The 18621-nt window shown below is 38.2% G+C and overlaps 2 long non-coding RNA genes across 2 annotated transcripts in view; both read left to right on the forward strand.

Annotated features, from left to right (window-relative positions):
- On the forward strand, positions 1–4031 carry LOC143441621 (uncharacterized). The gene is made up of 3 exons (XR_013109188.1): positions 1–254; positions 2165–2259; positions 3859–4031. It is a non-coding gene; the product is annotated as an uncharacterized LOC143441621 (long non-coding RNA).
- A 9840-nt stretch (positions 4032–13871) lies between these two features.
- The window catches only part of LOC143441802 (uncharacterized), a 54596-nt gene continuing 49846 nt past the window's right edge, over positions 13872–18621 (forward strand). The window contains exon 1 of the long non-coding RNA XR_013109491.1: positions 13872–13984. This is a non-coding gene — a long non-coding RNA (uncharacterized LOC143441802). The remainder of the gene's footprint in view (positions 13985–18621) is intronic.

An 18621-nucleotide genomic window follows, 5' to 3' on the forward strand; every position in this document is an offset into this window, starting at 1 on the left:
CAAGGATGTGGTGTCCCTGTCCTAAACAGAGTGACATATAGGCTACATGGATTTTTATGTCACTACTGTTGTTCACAGTACTTTTGGGTTCCCTATTTCACGGGGTGGGGGGCATATTTCCAGTACCGAGTTTCAGCAGTCATGTGCTTGGGTTAATCTGTAATTACAGCGCTGACAACCTGCAGCAAAAGTTAAAAAACTCCATTCTCCTGGCTCTGGGACAACCTTAGGATAAGGAAAGGAAGACAAGTAAGGTGAGCTCCCTGGGTAATATATTTCAGAGAAAAGACAGAGGTTTATCAGATAAACACAAATCATAGAAAGTTGAAGTTATTTTGAGAGAAATACATTTTGGGAAGTTTTTGTAAGAACAACACAGAGGTCTGTCATCAGCAAGGTGTAAGCCATTCATAATTACGATTTTCTGAGGGGTGACTCATGCCTCTTGGATAGATGAACACAAAGGCAATTAGTAGGGTGTGAATTATTTGGTTTCTAAGTGGCCTGACAGTTACGACAACTAAATTTAGATTTTTATCTACTCAGTGCTGATTCAATTAACATTTTTTCTTAGAATCAGTGAGAAACTTAAAAAAAAAAAAAAACAAAAAACAATCATTGAAAATACTTGTTATACATCCTATTCTCAGACACAGGAATGTAACAGAAAGATGTGTTTCCAGGGCAGAGAAAGGGCTCAGTCCGGTGCCCAGAACCAGTGGAAAAAGCTGGGTTTGGTAGTCTAGAGAGTGGGGACCAAATAAAAGGTCTTTGAAATAGACTGGCCAGCCACTCTAGCCAAACAGGTAAGCTCCAAGTTCAGTGAGAGAAAACCAAGGCAGATGGGAACGGAGGAAGATACCTGATGTTGACCTCTAGTCTCTACTTGTTTGTATATGCACAAAGGTCTTCACATCTGCACACACATGAATGCATACAATACATACATACATACATATATACATACACACATACTTATGCACTTGCACGCACACACATACACACACACACACACACACACACACACACACACACACACGCACAGATGTGGTTTCGATAAGAAGCCACCAGACAGGCTGTTTGATCTGGGTAAATCTAGTATAATGCTATACTTCCCATCTGATCATCTTCTGACAGAGTAGAGCACCTGCTTCGTTTGTACTGTGTCCGTGAGAAGCACAGTCCTGGTGAGTTAGTTGCTTTGAATTCTGCCACGATCATTCCACATATTCAAGGTTGTCTCATTTTCTCACTCAAGCAAAATTTATAACCTGAGTGTGCATACTGACCTGAGCAGAGACAACTGAGGACCATGAAGAGATTAAGAAATTAATCATATCCCTGTGGTTTGTTCCTGTGATTTATTTGAGAGTTTACCTATGACAGCACAGGTGACAGACAGAGGCTGCTTAAAAGCAATGTCTTGGGGATGAAAATGAGCAGGATCTCAATGCAAACCCCACATATTTGCATCTGGATGACCTTGTGCTATTTAGTTGTCCCTCCATGCCTCGCTTTCTTACTTCACAAGGCTTTTGTGTGGATTAATCAAACACACTGCTTAACAGATCTTAAACTTACTGCATTTCCCCCTGTCTTTCATTTTTTTTTTTTTTTTTGCTACTGAGTCACCTGTACCCAGCAAACTATGTGGCATATTATCAGTGCCTAATATATGTCTGTATTTGCCATATAGTAGGTGAATACTTACATATGATGTTTGTCACAGGTCCTTACTATATAGCAACTATGTCCCTGAGAAACGGCAGGGAGGAGAGTTGACTGGCTTGTTGGTCGATTAACAGAAGCCTAGGCCCAAAGATCATCCATACCAAATCAAGTCAAAATTCCAGACCTTTCTTTTTTAGTTTCAACAGGGCTTATTTTATTTATGTATGTGTTTATCTATAGAGGCCAGAATGGGGGCACCGGATCCCCTGCAGCTTGAGTTATAGACTTTGTGACCCACGTGATGTGGGTGCTGGAGAGCAAATTCTGGCCTTCTGCAAGAGCAGTGAGTGCTCTTAACAGCTGAGCTACCCCTCTAGGTCCTCCAGAATTTTCTTATTGTCCCATGGCTGAGCGTGTCTGAAAGGATAGGGATGTTAGAGTACTGGAGGGATTTGTTATGGAAGATCTTCTCATTCACCTCTTTATCTTGAAGAAGTCCAGAAGTGCAGGCTGCACTTTGCATTGAAGTTGTGCAAAAACTATGTTAATGGACCTTCTCAAGGAGACCTATGGAGGATCCTTTTATGGGTGAGTGCTGTAAGGAAGATGTGATTTGGAGGTGTTTCCAAAGGTTCATGTGTTGGACACATGGTTCACCACATGATGGTGATAACAGGAGTGGATGGGACATTTGAAAAGTTGAGATGTTAAGTAGGAACTCAGTGGGGATAGTGGGACCTGCATGACATTACCTGTTAAACATGGTTATTACATGGTTTGGATACAATGATCATAAGAAAATTTGACCCTGACATTGGGTAGATAATTATGACATCCTTAGGACTGCAGTCCATTGGCAGACTGCTCTAGTCTGATATAGATAAATAAATACATCCAGTATTTTATGAAAACCACCTTGAGTCAGTGCAGTAGAGCATTAAAAATAGATGCATCACCTATTGGTAGTGCAACTATCACTGTTGAGGAACAATAGATTTAGAGAACCTTGAGTCAAAGGGAATTCAGGTCACATTGGGAGAGGGTCCTGCTATGCAGTCATAATTTATAGAACAGCCCCTTGTCTTTAATCTGTCCAATGGGACCTGTAATCATGAGATGACAATTCATTAGGGAAGTATAAATAATTAGGTTTTAAGGGAGTATTAAGCAGTCTTAAAAATAATAGGAATTTCTGAAGATTGTCAGCAGCATGGTCCACATCCAGAATAGTGACTTACTTAGGTCAGGTGATAGAGGCACACTGGCCTTGAGTGTTTGCAAATCTTCCCTAGGAATTTTGAAAAATTATATGCTCAATATTATGTATATTGGCACAGATGCAAAGTGCCATACAATCAAGAAGCTGCTAGAACTGGCTGCAAATAAAAAAGTAGCAACGTAAAGATAATTCTGCATGTTTGGAAGAATTGCTGTGATAACTGACAATATCACATGTCTGTATGATACAGAAGCAACGATTCTCCAACTTCTTTGATTAACTTATTTTGTTCAACTTCCTGATTCTGTTTATGAAGAAAGACAGATGATTTTGGAAGAATGCCCACTTTACTTAACTTCAGTAGTAGCTACTGAACAAAAATGTGTTTTTTTATTGCTGGTGTGAATGAATGCACTCTCTGTCTCCTATATACTCATATATTGATGTGACAAATGCTTTATCTTCATTTCATATGCCATTCTGCTATCCTTAGAGCAATTTGCATTCCATGGGCAGGGCTACTATTACATCATCATTATCCTGTCCCAGGGCTATAGCAACTCTATAAGTCTTGTTTATAATTTTACTGTCAGGGACTTTGATCAGCCTTTTATTTTAGGTGGCATCATGTTATTAGTCCATTACGTTGATTATATCATCTTGCTTGAATTGGGAGAACATGAAATAGTAGCAATTTAAGACTCTTTCAATTACCAGTGACTATTTGGTGTGTACTCCAGAAGACAGAAAAAAAACCTTATAAAAATCTAGAGCTCTATTATGCTGGAGACATTTTCTAGGGATGTACAGAGAAATTCAGCAAGTGTTAGTCATTTGCTTTGTGCAAAGGGAAAATAGAATTTTTTTTCTTGTTATTGCTGCTGATTATACATTTGATTGCTGTAGTGGTTTGAATATGCTTGGTCCAGGGAGTGACACTATTTGGAAGTGTGGCCTTGTTGTCATAGGTGTGGCCTTGTTGGAAGAAGTGTGTCATTGTGGGCCAGGGCTTTAGGACCCTCATCCTAGCTGCCTGGAAGCCAGTGTTCTCCTGTCTGCATTTGGATGAAGATGTAGAACTCTCAGCTCCTCCAGCCCCACATCTGCCTGGATGCTGCCATGATAATGGATTGAACCTCTGAACCTGTAAGCCAGCCCCAATTAAATGTTGTCCTTTTAAGAGTTGCCTTGGTCATGGTGTCTCTTCATAGCAGTAAAATCCTAACTGAGACAGTTTCCTTTGGTCAGTCCATTTAAGCAACTCTCTAGAGACAGAAGTTAGGAAGGTACTTTGTGGAATTCTAATGTTGGTCCTGAGTTTTCATGTCCACAGGGGAACCAATAAATACTAATCAATATTATTCATTGCCAAACAAATGAATTTTGTTCAGTCGATAATCTAAATAATATGATGCAATATAAATACAAATGTTAATGTCAGTTCTAATCAGTTGGATAGAAGTTAGCTAACAATGAAGATACTATTTGGCTGGCAGGTTACAAACACTGAAAATGGTGGCAGTCACAAGCTTAGGCTCATCTCAGGGTCAGGAAATACAGAGTCTTAGAGGGAACTTTTAGAACAGAGATTTGTACAGATAGTGTGACATGCAGATTCTACTGGATAAATATTGTATAGTAGTGATGTTCATATGTGTGCACAAAAATGTGAACAAGTATATATGTCATGACACTTAGTGTTATGAAATGGTAGCCAGGTATGAGGGTAGATCCGTGTAAACCCACATACTAGGAGATAAGGCAGGATGATTCCAAGTTCAAGACTTATTTGGGTTACAGATTGGGGTCTTGGCCACCTTGGGCCATTTAGTGAAATCTTGTTTTTATAGTTTGAAAAAGTAAAAATAAGAAAAGTCTAGGTAACAGAACTTAAAGATTCAGTGATTGCCTGAAATATGTGAGGCCCTAGGTCCAATCTCTATTATTTCAAAATAATTTTAAATAAATAGTATATGAATAGACATAGTTAACTAATTTATGGACTATAAATACCATGAATGATTACATGGTATCAGATAGAATGTAGACAATGTTTATTTACCATATATATGTTTAAACACACTGATGTCTGAGACTAGAAATGTTACTAACATAACTACAGTTATCCATATTGTATGCAAAGTATAATGTGCAAAACAAATTTCTGAAGGAATTTGTATGGTATTTAACAGTATTAAGCATCTGCTTCTGGCAAAGTGTCCTGGGTAAATGTGACAGTAATGTTTCCATGTTTTTCCCCATTATTTGAAGCTGTTACCAAAAAAAAATCATGTATATATTTATTCATTTCATAAGGATTTACATCTAAGAAAAAAGAACTTCCAGTTGCATGCACATTTGAGATATTGAAAAATTCTTTCTCTTTCACCTCTCTATAGCCTCTCTCCTCTCTCATTCTCTCTCCCTCCCCTCATCTTATCCCTCCCTGTCTCCTCTTTCTCCCCCTCTCCTTTTTCTCCTTCTCCCTCCTATTTCTCTCCCCTTTCTTTTCCTTCTCCCTTCTTTCTTCTCTCCAGTTCTCACTCCCTCACTTTTACACCCCTCTCCTATCTCTCTCTCCAAGGTCTCACTCTGTAGCCCAGGCTGGTAAAGACTCTGAGGTTACTCTCCTGCTTCAGTCTACTTGAGTAGGATTGCAGACATACACCACCGTATTCCATGACCATTCTAGTTCACTATTGATACTTCATTGGTGTGATTATTTTAATTTCTTTCAATTGGGGGAAAGAAAACAGTAGAAAAGCCAAAGAGGAGCTCTTTCTTACTAAAGTGGTAGTTCATGAATTCTTTTATTGCTTTAGCTTTATGTTAAAAAGTGGCTAGATAACTCTGGTGTGATGGTTTGAATGATGAATGTTCCCAGTAGTTTTGGGCATTTTAATGCTTGATCTCCAGTTAATGGCACAGTTTGGGGAGCTTTAGGAGGTATGGCATCACTGGAAGAATTATGTCAGTGGGGGTGGAATTTGAGAACACAAGGCCTCACTCTATTCCCAGTTCCTTCTCTTTTGCTTCTTGCTCTGGTTCAAGATGCAATCTCTTAGTGTGCTGTTCCAGCTCCTGTGCCTGCTGTTCCAGGCCCCAGTGCCTGCTGCCCACTGACATGCTTTCCCTGATATCATAGATCTTTAACCCTTACAACAGTAATCCCAAATAAATCCTTTCTTTCCCAAGTTACTTGGTAATGGTGTTTATCATGGCAACTTAGAGAAGTACCTACTACACCTGAGAAAGTGACTTTAAGTACAGAGTCCTATGCTAATAGAGCACCACTTACTGGCTCTTGTTCAGGAGAACTAATAAAGCAGACAAGATAGACAATTTCCTCAATGCTGCAGTTTTAAAAAGAGAGCTACATTAAAATGACAGGCAAGACGGGTGAGAGAAAAGGAACATGGAAAGATAACCAGGAAGTTTATTCAGGATTCATGCTCTATTTTTACCAAACCCTGTAAGACACACTGAGTATCCTGGCCTCTGGTTCTTCACTTGAAAGTGATGCTAACACACACATACACACCACACACACACACACACACACACACACACACACACACATGCACACATGCACACACATGTACACATGAACACACACAGAAACACATACACACATATACACACATGCACACACAGAGAGACACAGAGACACACATACACGCATACATGCACATGCATGTACACATGAACATACAGAGACAGACACACACATATACACATACACAAAACACACACACACGCAGAGACACACATGCACACACATAGACACACACAGACACACAAATACACACATGCACACACAGAGAGACAGACACACACAGACACACAGATACACACACACACACACACACACACACACACACAGAGACATATAGATACCCTGCACTTCCTCGCAAGATTGTCTTTTCAGCTTTGTAAACTTCCACATGAGAAGGCACTTCATAAACTCTATCAAAAGAAAAGAAAACAAGGAAATAAAAGAAAAGTCCAGTTTTATATGTTTTTTTCTCACTCCATATTTTTCTTTTTAGGTCTTGAAGCCATGCAGAAATAATAATTAATTTTGAAAAATATTGGATTAATATTTCATGTTTTCCTTCATCACTTGATTATAGATTCCATGGAAGTAAAGACCATGTCTACCTTTTATTCTTATTACCCAGCACAGTAGGTATTAAGATGTGTTTAATAGGCTGAGTGTGGTGCTGTGAACCTTTAATCTCAGCAGATCTCTAGGAGTTCGAGGCCAGCTGAGGCTACACAATGAGACCCCATCTCAAAGAAACAAAACAAACAACAACCTATTCAGTAGACACCTGTGCGAGTGAGAAAGCATGATAATCAGTTGTTGTCCATTGCAGGTTCCCTGTGCTTTCAGGTCATGTGCATGTTATGTAAACAGATGCTCTGGTGCGAGTCACCAATGTCCCAGTTTTGGAGGCAGGTCATCCTTGGATAGTTGACAATCCTCCTCCTGCTCATGGCACTTCCTTCAGGTCAGAAATTCAGAAAGGTCAGAATCCAGTTGCCACACCTCTGCTGGCTAGTAAAACACTCCCAAGATTAGTAAGCAGGTCCCGGAGCCTGATGGCTGTCTGGAGTCAGAATCCTGTCTTCCTGAATTTATTTCGACTCACCCAGAGCATTTCAAAGGTTGTTGACTTTAAGTAACACACCAGGCAAAAGCCTCTTTTGAAGTCTGGACTTGTTTTGCTAAAACAACAAGCATTTAAATAGCAATAGGACAAAGGGATAGTTTGTATTAGCTGATCAAACCCAGGCATATCCAAAGGGCTTCTTCAGCTGTCTATTGATGGAAGGATTTGTGATCTACTCTCGAGACTGCATTTGGCATCTGTGATGTAGTTTGATCCTCAGTTAACTTGTAGGAAGTTTCTTTAGTGTAAGGGAATCTCTCCAATACACTGCCATTAGATTCCCTTAACTTCCTAAGCTACTTTCTCTGAACTTCCTGTTAAGGGTAAACAGGCAATTCTAAAATTAAATGATAAGAATCCTCTAAACCAGATTTCCAGCTCCAGGTGGTAAAAAAATCTCGAAAATATTGGCTTTTCTTCCTTTTCTTTTTAACAAAGGGGGAAGTAATGACTTTTTGAATCTTAAGAGGCAGTGAAAATACCTTGGAAAATGTCATAAGCTTCAAGAGTCACTTAAAATGCACCTAGGTCTTTCGAAAAAGATACGCAGATCTGAATTTTTTCAACGATATTCTAACAAATCTGTTGAAAGGAAAAAAAAACCATTTTGGAAAAGGGCAATCAGAATTAAGTGTGAATGGGAAGGAGGACTGAGATAGACATGATAGATAGGTGACAATAGGTTTGACAGACACATAGATACATTGATGGATGATAGATACATTGATAGATCCTAGATAAATTGATGATAGATAGATGGTAGATACCTTGATAAATAATAGATAGCAGATACACATTGATAAAAGATAGGTAGATATATGGTAGATACATTGATAGATGATACATAGATGATACATAGAGAGATGATAGATGATAGATACATTGATAGATGATAAATATCAGAGATTGCACACAATAGGTACATTGGTAGATGATAGATGGATGATAGATGATAAATCGATGCTATATGATAGAGATGATACATGATAACATCGATAGATGATAGATAGGTGACAGATAGATCATCTATAGATAGATGACAGATACGCAACCCCATTTCCCTCCTCCTCCTCCATCCTTACATGAAGTCCATGAAGATGGAATCAGGTCTGTTTGTGGTTTGTGTCCATCCTGTCACCAGATGGTGCTGCTCTGTACAATGGTGCTGTGCACAGCCCTCTTCTCCTGGCAACCAAAGACTTGTGGGCTCTTTAGAACTTGCAGTTAAGAGCCTGACAGCTACTAATAGAAGGTGGTTTTTTATTTCCCATCATCCTGTCTATATTTATACCCCTCTCTCTAGTGCACTGCACTGTTTTTTTCTTCAATCTTCTAACCTAGTTTCCTTTATTGTCTCCCAATGTATTATTTAACATTACTCCATGGTAACAACACACACACACACACACACACACACACACACACACACACACTGCTTAACTAGTTTGAAACTTATTTTATTTTCAAAAAGTAAAAGGTTTTAGATTTAGTAATCTGTTAATATATGGCTTATCGGGCCACACCAAACTGAAATATTTACTTTCTTGGATACATCATGACAATTGTGAGAGTTTTTGTAGTTATTAAGGCCAAATTTGCAAAATAAATATCTTACTGGAGTTTAAATGATCACCAAAGCTTGTTTTAAAAGAATTTGTTGTTTGGGTAAATTTTGCTGTCTTCATAAAATACAGTGTATACTTATGAGAATAAATGGATTATAAATGGACAGAAAGCCAAATTTCTTTTATTTATAATTTATGAATAAAGTTTTTATTTATGTGGGTATGCATTGTATCTGTGTACGTCTCTGTGTGGATGTGTATCTCTGTGTGTGTTTCTATGTGTCTCTCTTTGTGTGCATGTATCTGTATCTCTATATGTGTGTATCTGTATCTCTATGTGTGTCTTTATGTGTGTCTGTGTCTGCATGTCTTTCTGTGTATATGTATGTGTGTGTGTTTCTGTATGTGTCTATGTCTATGTGTCTTTCTATGTGTGAATGTATGTGTATCTGTGTGTTTGTGTGTGTGTATGTGTGTGTGTGTATGCATCTCAGTGTGTTTGTGTACACCTGTGTATGTCTGTGTAGGTGCTTACAGAAACCAGAAGGCATTGGATCCCCTAAAACTAGAGTTATAGATAGTTGTGAGTTGTCCAGTGTGGATGCTGGGAACAAAATGCTGGTCCTCTGAAAGAGCAGCAATGCCCTTAACTGCTGAGCCATTTCTCTAGCCCCTATGTAGTCCTTTCTTAAGGCATATTTAAAATATATTATACACAGTAAGTTTTACCTTTAAAATATTGTGAAAACTGATTTCCCTCTCTCCAAACTTACAAGCCATGTGTACAGCTCCTGGAAGTTTTAGTCAAGTATACTGATAACCATCAAGCCACGTTCTCCTGTATTGTTTTCCAGACAGCTCATGAGCAAGGAATAGTTCCTGTGACTATATTCACCATAGCTGATATTTGACTCTGTGTTTTTCGTTCTCCTTTGTTGTTCATGGTTATAAGTAGTTCTTTTTGTGCTGGTATACATGCACGTGTGAGGGGTCATATGTCGTAGACAATAGGCGACCTTAGGTGTTACTCTTTATGTGCCTTCCATCCACCTCTATTTCCTGAAACAGGATTGGCCACCAGCCTGGAACTTAACAATCAAGGTTGAGTGATTAGCAAGTCCAAGGGATCTACCTGTTTCCACTTCTGCAGTACCGGGAATGCATGTGTGTACCACACCACCCCTGATTGTTTTTGTGTATGGATCAAACTCAGGCCTCCTGTTTGCAAGTCAAGCACTTTGCCAATGGAGCCATTTTCTCTGCCCTGGTCAAAAAGAGTTTTAAAGATAGAGGGGAGCGAGGCTCATAAAAATACATGTGATGTTCTATTCTTGGTGTAAATGAATATCAGAAACATCGAGTACAGCAATCATCTGAACTTCAGTGTAGTCCATGACCGACAATCATTTCTTGTTACTCCTCAGTGTTTCATTGTCTGGATCCTCCTCAGTCTTCAGTCTAAGTCCCCACTGACACCCTGTTCGAGTGGTTGCACTTAGATGTGATTTTTTTGTTTGTAATAATCCAATTTCTAGTAAACCCTGAATTTTCAATAGAGAGAATCGGTTTAGCAATTTCTTTGTAAAAGTTAAACTGTGTGGATATTAGCATAGCAGTTGCACATAGAAAGAGGACCCCCTGGCACCACCATCCATCTATAGGAGATGCAGTGCTCTCATCCAACCATCGTTTGTCCACTTGTGATAGAAGCCCTTTTAACCCCTTCTAATTTCGTTTTCTCCTACTCTCACCCTCACTTATATCTAGTGACTGTCATTCCATTCCCTACTGCTGGGTTGGTGCATTGGTATCCGTAAATGAGTGAGAACATATGGTATTTGTCTTCTGTGTCTGGCTTGTTCCTCCCATCATAATAGTCCCCAACATTTTCTTTTATTAAAAACTTTTATTGCAATATGTTCAAATAAATATTGAAAATATTATAATGACACAAAGTCTAATTTTCCTATTTGGGAGAGAGGGTTATTTACTTTGAGTATTATTTTTGAAAATTACAACATTTTCTATGATGGTATGTATAGCAATGGCTTACATGGTATATAAAATTACCTCTTTTAGGGTAAACTTATTTTTTATCATTTTTAATAGAATATAGGGGTGATGGAAAGCTTCTTGATGTTGCCCATGGATCGACTGAATATAACAGTGAATATGTGTCTGTAATAAAATGTACATAATTCACTTATGAGAGACATAATTAAAACAAATAATTAGGCTTAAAGATAAGAGTTTTATAGGCACTAATGATATAGATAAGGTTATGTAGGTGAAGAAAAACATCTATAGCATGCTTAACTTTATTCTGAATTGTTATCAATCTGATACATTACTCCAAGGGTGGTGCTTTGGAAAGTGGGTGTGGCTTGTGGTATAGCCTTTCAGTAGGAAAAAAAAGACTCCAATGAAGACATTGTAAGATCCACAGTTCATGAGCAGGGGATCCTCTGACGTCATACTGTGGGGAGAAGTACAAGATTCACTAGATCTAAACAACCCACCGATCCCCACACCAACACCCTTAAATAAGCTGTAAATTTGGCCATGGTTCTATGATAAGCATAAATTACTCTAGAGGCTTGAACTTCATGTAGAGTTCATGACATTCTCCTAGTAGAGAAGTGGGAGGAAGGAGTCCTGGGGGCTACTGCCGGTTTAGTACAGCATCCAATTTTAAGGTTTCCTACCTGGTTTGGAGAGACAGCCTCAGCAGACAAAGGGATTCAGCTCTTTTACAGGACTGACTCCAGCTTCTAACACACAGGACAAGTGGCTTATTACTATTGTAACGTCAACTCCAGCAGAATCTGACATCCTATTCTCAACTCAGTAAGCATATGTGAGTATACACACACACACACACACACACACACACACACACACGAACACCTTCCTTGCAAACACTGAAACAAGACAAGACAAAAGTGTGTGAGGAAAACCTAGCAACACTTGTCGATCAAACCTTTACAAGATAGTTTATTTCCCAAAGCATTTTGGTTTTGGTCTGACTTGATACAGCACAAAAGCATTGTTTTGTGTTCATAAAGACAAGAATCAAGTTTTCCTGGTACAGCATAGACACCTTAATCATCTCAATCTATTTTAAATATCATACAATACTATGGGGAACAGAATAAGAATTACTTGAACCTTGCAGCATCTGCATGAATTTTAGCTCCATCTATTCGACTTTTAAATTCTAGGTTTTAAGGTAACACAGTGGCTATTTTTGTTAGTTGTCAACATTATCTGTGGACTTCTAGTTATTAAAGGAGATGGTTAGCTCTATACCCTTCCTCTGTTATCCTGTTATATCTTAGACACTTTCTCATTTTTCTTATTTCTTAAACATCCTAAGAGGTGCTTACCATGTGGATTAGATGAATCACATTTATATTATCATTATAATTTCTAAAGCATTGTTTAAATATCATCAGTAGAGTGATATCTGTATCTTGTTTGGTTTTGTGATTTTAGTTTTACCTGTACTTTACACTTCCTGCCATCTTAGTTTTCTTATAACAATTATTAACTTACCTCCTAACTCTAGGAAAGGCCAAATTCTCCCCCTAATGCAGTTGTAAAATAAATGCCCCAGTGTACTTTGAGAAATATCTCTTGGAGCCTTGCGTACTTCAGCTACAGAGAGACTTTTCGTTTCTAGGACTTCATTTCTCCTGTGTCCCCTCTGCTCCTTCTCAAGTTCATGGCCTTCTTTTCTTTAATAGTTATTATTACACACACACACACACACACACACACACACACACACACACACACACACGCGCGCGTGCGCGCGCGCGCATGCGCACGTGCATAAATATACAAATACAATCTATTGAGTCCATTTAGTGTTGCTTACGCACATAATTTCAGTACTAACCACTCATTATATAACCGATTGGGGGGGCCATCCCTGGGGAAGACTGATTAATTACCTCTCTCTCAGCACTCATTAGTTTCCTGTAGGTCTTTGTTTAGGAATGGAGCTATGTTCCTTCTACATTAGCACGTCATTTGTTGTTATCTTTTATATATTGTTTAGATGGCCATATTATTTAGGGATGAAGGGTGCAGCTTCCCTGTCATTTCCAGGAGACTTGAGCTCACAGCAGATTTCCTAGTCCTCTAGCTCTCATGATCTTTCTGTTCTAGCTCTGGCAATGTTACCTGTTCCCCAGGTACAGGAGCTGTGTTGTTGTCATGTTGTTGTATCTTTTGAGGCTGGGAACCCTATGATCGGTTGTTCTGTGCATTTTGACCACTCGTGGTTTTCTGTAAGGGTCTCTGCTGCAAGGAGAAGCGTGGTTGATGAAGGGTGAGAGAGTAATACTTATCTGTAGGTATAGGATACCTTTAGAACGCAGTTGGATACTAAGTTGATCTAGTTAAACGTTGGTAGTAGTTCCCTAAGATCCATGACCTCACTAGGTTTCTAGTAGGAGGCATGATTTTCCTCCTGTTGAACGGGCCTTAGGTGCAATTAGACAGCTGTTGGTTATGATCAATATATTGCAACTTTAGAGACCTTTAGCAAAGCTGCCTGTTGCTGTGACTCATGATGCATATGTGTCACACTGGGGAGGTCTATTGATTGCCTCCCTTCCTTGGCAGATTGCATAGAACCTTCTGGTACTATAAAAGGAGGAGGCTTTTGGGTCAGATCCAGCTTGAATCTGCTGAGTCCTATGTCCAAAGTACAGAGCGTGTTCAGCAACAGAGGCTTATCTTCATCCTCTGGAAAGAAACCAAGGGCAAAAGCCATGGCCTCTACCAGTTTGGGAGATTCTTGAACTACTCTGACGAACATCTGGGAAGGAGGTTTCTCATACCTGGTACTGGGGTTTTTGTTAGATGGTCTTCTTAATTAACACCTGCAGTTTCCTTCACCTTTCTTCTAAATTTCCATTCTTCAGTTTTGTTTTTTTTAAACAGGCCCTTGCTATAGAACGTTGGCTAAAATGGAATGTACTAGTACTATGTAGATATGATTTCTGTCTGTTTCTTAGCGTCTGCGATGATAGATATTTGCTACCCTAGCCAGCTTTTCCTCATTTTCATGGGAAATATGCAGTAAGTTCTGGAAGGAAAATAATAGGATTCCCAAGATAAATATATTAAGCCTAAGTCTAAAATATGTTTATACTTTCCTGTTTATTAATGAGATCCGTAACTCATATGCGGGCTGGGTACAGCCTTGCACATTGAGGTTATTTTTTCCTTACGGCCTGTAAGCCGCTGCATGACTGAATTTAGCTTTCAGTTGCAGTCAACGATCTTATGTGTTATATTTTCTAAATTTCCTTCCTCATTAAAAATTTTTAAAAATTATCTAAGTCTGTGTTGTTCAATTGTCTCACAGCAATGGCCTTAGTGTAGATTATTTAGAAAAATCAATATATGAACTCTTGGAAGTGCCCACAACTTAATATTTCAAAATTTTCACTTCTGGTAAATTTTTTTGGCCTGCAGTTTTAATTTGTTCTCTCTCTCTCTTCAAAATCTGTATTTAAAAAACCATATTTCTCATCTAATTTTATTGATCTCCTTTGTAGTCTGTCTTTTTTTATGCTATAATATTTGAAACTTCCACATATTGTCTCAAGGGAGAAAAATAAACATTTATTCACTGCTCCCAGATAGGCCACATGTGATAGATTAAGTAATTCCAGCCAATTCTAACCAGCTGAACCAATGAGTTTAACTAGCTTTACTCGCAGTGTTGGACAGTATTAACCATTAACTGCCTAGGTTTCCTTGGGAAGGGGTTCTTCCATGTCAGAATTTCCATGGGCCTAATCTTTTGCAGAGATCATGCAGGTAATACTGGCTGCTCAGAGTTCAAGAGGCTACTAAGGATTTCATGTTCAGGGCACACTGTTGTGTAATGCTATAACTTTATATTAATAAACTTTTAATTTATGCTATTATAATTCTCATTTTCAATGTTCATTACCATGATCTTGGGTTGTTTCTTTAGATATGTTGCGATTTTGCTCTCATTTGATGAGTGCAGTACATGGGGATTTCTTTGTCAACTTCCTTCTTCTATTTCATGTTTTCATCTATTTCACCCTTCTCCACTTCTTCCTCTCCATTAACACTCTGTATTTTATCTTTGAGGGCTTGTCCATTGTTTAATGATCTTTGCATGGTTGAGCTATGATGATTCATAGGAAATTGCTAGAATGGTTGAGTAATTGACACTGTATTTTTAAAATGTCCCCAAATGCCGAAACACTTGATATAGAAGATGGAAACTAAAAATTGAACCATTTACTACCTAGACTCCTAATTAATCACTTGGTACCAAATTTTGCTATCAGTTGTCCTCTTACTTAAGTTTTTAAAGATATATTTTATTTATTTTACTTGTGGGGTGTTTTGTCTACATCTGTGTCTGTGTATCACATTGGTGCCTTGTGCTCTTGGAACCTCTGGGACTGGAGTTACAGTTGTTAACTGACTTGTGGATGCTGGGAATCAAACTTAGGGCCTCTAAAAGAATAGCCAGTGTTCTTAATCGCTGAGAAATTTCTCCAGCTCCAAATCAATTGCTCCAGATTAGTTGATCACAGGCCTTTCCTATTTAACTTCTCCAGAAAGCAAAACTCCAGTCTTGTCCTGGAGTAAATAATGATTAAGGCCTAAGATGGATAAGGGGAGAGCATTGAGGGACATAGCTTATAATTCATAAGGAACTCCAATTTTCATCTCTCCCACAGATTAGAATGAGCAGGGCACACAGCTCCCAAGCTCTCGCCAATGTTCTGCAAATAGCATTAGCTGCTGCTTTTTCTTTTTGTCTGAACTCCCTTTATATTTGGTTAAATTATTCATTCTATTTCCCCAAATACTGACTTTTGCTATTTTCTGTTATTTATTGTACTCTCCTCTTGTAGCTTTATTCTCTTTTAACTTTTTATTTCTGAAATCATTTTTGGAGTATATGTGCGCGCGCACACGTGTGTGTGTGTGTGTGTGTGTGTGTGTGTGTGTGTTTGAATCACTGTACTGATGTGAACTGGTTAGTTTTGTTGGAACACAGAACCCCAGGAGAGTGGTTTAGCTGTGCTATCCAGAAAGTTACAGATTTAGAATTAGGCTCCATTTTTCTCCAGCCTCAGCATAATTTCTGCTGTAACTTTAGTTCCCAGATTAAGCCATTAACTCATAAATGACTATATTTTATTCAAATTTTACCTCTGTCTCCTTATCTAATTCAATATCCAAAAGACTACAGCAAGTTATTTCCATGTAAAATGTTTATGTAAAGTGTTTTCTCTATTACGTAGAGAATGGATTATTTTGCTACATCAGAGACAAGTGTTCTTCCCTTTAGAGACTGAGAACTCAAAGGATGAGCCTTGTCATTCGTATGATCTTTTTTCCATCTCTTCTTCATAATATTTCCTTTTATTATAATAATAATTTGAGACTGTTCACTATAATAAATTCTATAAATAAAATCAATAAATACAGAAAGTATTAAAAGAATGACTCTTGATACTGAAACACAGATGTGACTGTGTTTACCATAGTTTCATGTATGCATAATGCTTGTACAGAGAAAAATAGAAGGGGAGAAGGAATAAGAATTTGCCAGAATAATTTTATAACAACAGAATAGTTAAAGAAAATATGTTTTATGTAATTATGCTTGAAAGAAATATGATAGAAAATAGGAGAAGTCAAACTAGTTCTTGAACTTCAAACAAACCATGGCTTCACCCCACTACATAGAGGAAGCATTAAGGAAACTATTTATTATTATTATTATTATTATTATTATTATTATTATTATTATTGAAAGTATCTTTTATTTACCTGATGTAATTGTTGTCTCACAGGCTTACTGTCTTCATCTGCTAACCTAGGTCTAGTCCTGGAAGCTTCTAGCTTCTGTACAATTTTAGCTAGGCTTGAAATGTTTTCAGCCTCTGAGACTTACTGCTGAATAGGCTCACTCTTTCTAGCTCTTTCTAAACTCTGGCTGGCTGGTTCAACTCAGCTGTTCTGGCTCAAAAATTCCTCTCCATATCGACTGATTCACATTGGCTCCTTTCAGCTTCAGACTGAACTGCTCTGCTTGGCCTCATACTAACTTTGGCAATATGTTCTAATCTTCCGGCTCCTTCTCATTCCCTGCCTCATTCTGTCTTCACCTGTGTCTAGCTTGTTCTCTGTCTGCAATATGTCTATGTACAACTGTCCTGGTAAAACTGCCCCCTCTCGTTCTTCTCCTTTCTGTCTCTGTCTCTCTATTTGCTATTCTCTCTTAGGTATGCCCCCTTTTCTCTCTGTTCATGAGAGTTAGGCATATTCTATTCTGTCAAATCTTTCTCTGATTTGTCACTTTATCTACCTTTCAATTAGACATCAATTTGAACATGGGTGCTTCCTTCTACAAACTACCTTTACCTTCATTGTTTGAGATTAAGGGTGTGTGCTAAAATGTGTCTGTATTCCAGCCAAAGTAACCATGTTGCTAGATTAAAATCTCATTATTATTATTGTTATTATTAATTATTATTATTAACCTTGAGACAGGTTTTCTCTGTGTAGTTCTTGCTGTCCTGGAACTCACTCTGTAGACAAAGCTAGTGTCAAATTCAGAGATCTGACTGCCTCTGGATCTCAAGTGCCTGGACTAAAGGCATGTGCCATTACTGCCTGGCTGAAGGACAGTTTTAAATTCATGCTTCAATTTCATTCAGGAAAAACTAAACCATTTCTCACCCCATTTAAAAACCTACTTGAGAATAATGACCAAAAGTTGTGAATGCTAAGACCGAACTGCTATATTCAAGTCCAATCTCCACAACCCTTGTGAAATCTGGCACAAGGTCTAAATATACCATCTTCCAGTTTTGCCATCTGCATACGGGACTAAATGCTTAGTGATTCAAAAGTATGTTGTGGGAATCCAATGAGTTCTTAGAACTCTTAAGACAAGAATGCTTGCAAGTTTTCTCTTAGCGATACATGTTCTTATTCATTTTCCTTTAAGCTCATTGTATTTTATTCTTGTCAGCTGTATTATTTTTTGGTCTAGCATGCTGTATAATGTTCATAAACTCTTTTGAAACCTTCCCTTAATTTTTCAAGTTGTTTGGCTTTTAAGTCTATGTGTAAATTCAATATATATGGCCAATTCTTCAGTTACTGCCTTTTCATTTCTTAATTCTTTAATTTATTTTATAAAGGCCTGGATTAGTCAATCATTTCATGTCTCAGCATCTCTCTTCAACCTAAGTCATCAAGACAAATCTCGATAACCTAACTCCTGATAAGATCTCCTGCTCTGTCAATCAATCTGCCCTTACCCTTGCTTATTATCCTGTACATCCTCTGTTTCAAAGCTGTTCTTCTTCATGGTCATGCCAGGCTCTTTAAAATCTTCACATGTTGGCTTCTTATGTTGTTTCTGTTTGTAATAACATTTTCTCTAACCAACTTGGCAAAAGTCTAC

The sequence above is a fragment of the Arvicanthis niloticus genome, chromosome 3 (genome assembly GCF_011762505.2).
Source record: "Arvicanthis niloticus isolate mArvNil1 chromosome 3, mArvNil1.pat.X, whole genome shotgun sequence".
NCBI classification, from domain to species: domain Eukaryota; kingdom Metazoa; phylum Chordata; class Mammalia; order Rodentia; family Muridae; genus Arvicanthis; species Arvicanthis niloticus.